Below are 231 nucleotides of genomic sequence, written 5' to 3'. Positions count from 1 at the left end.
CAGTCCATCTTAGAGGCATGTCACTCGTCTGAGAGTGGAGGACATTTTGGCCCTCAAAGAACAACTAGAAAAATCTTAGAATGTGGATTCTGGTGGCCTACTCTTTTTAGAGACGCTACTGAATTTTGTAGATCTTGCTTTCCATGCCAAAAATTTGGTAATATATCCAAGAGGGATGAGATGCCTCAACAAATTATGCTTTTCTGTGAAATTTTTTATGTTTGGGGCATT

Source organism: Arachis ipaensis, chromosome B08, assembly GCF_000816755.2.
Source record: "Arachis ipaensis cultivar K30076 chromosome B08, Araip1.1, whole genome shotgun sequence".
Lineage (NCBI taxonomy): Eukaryota > Viridiplantae > Streptophyta > Magnoliopsida > Fabales > Fabaceae > Arachis > Arachis ipaensis.
Note: the sequence above shows the minus strand (reverse complement) of the source record.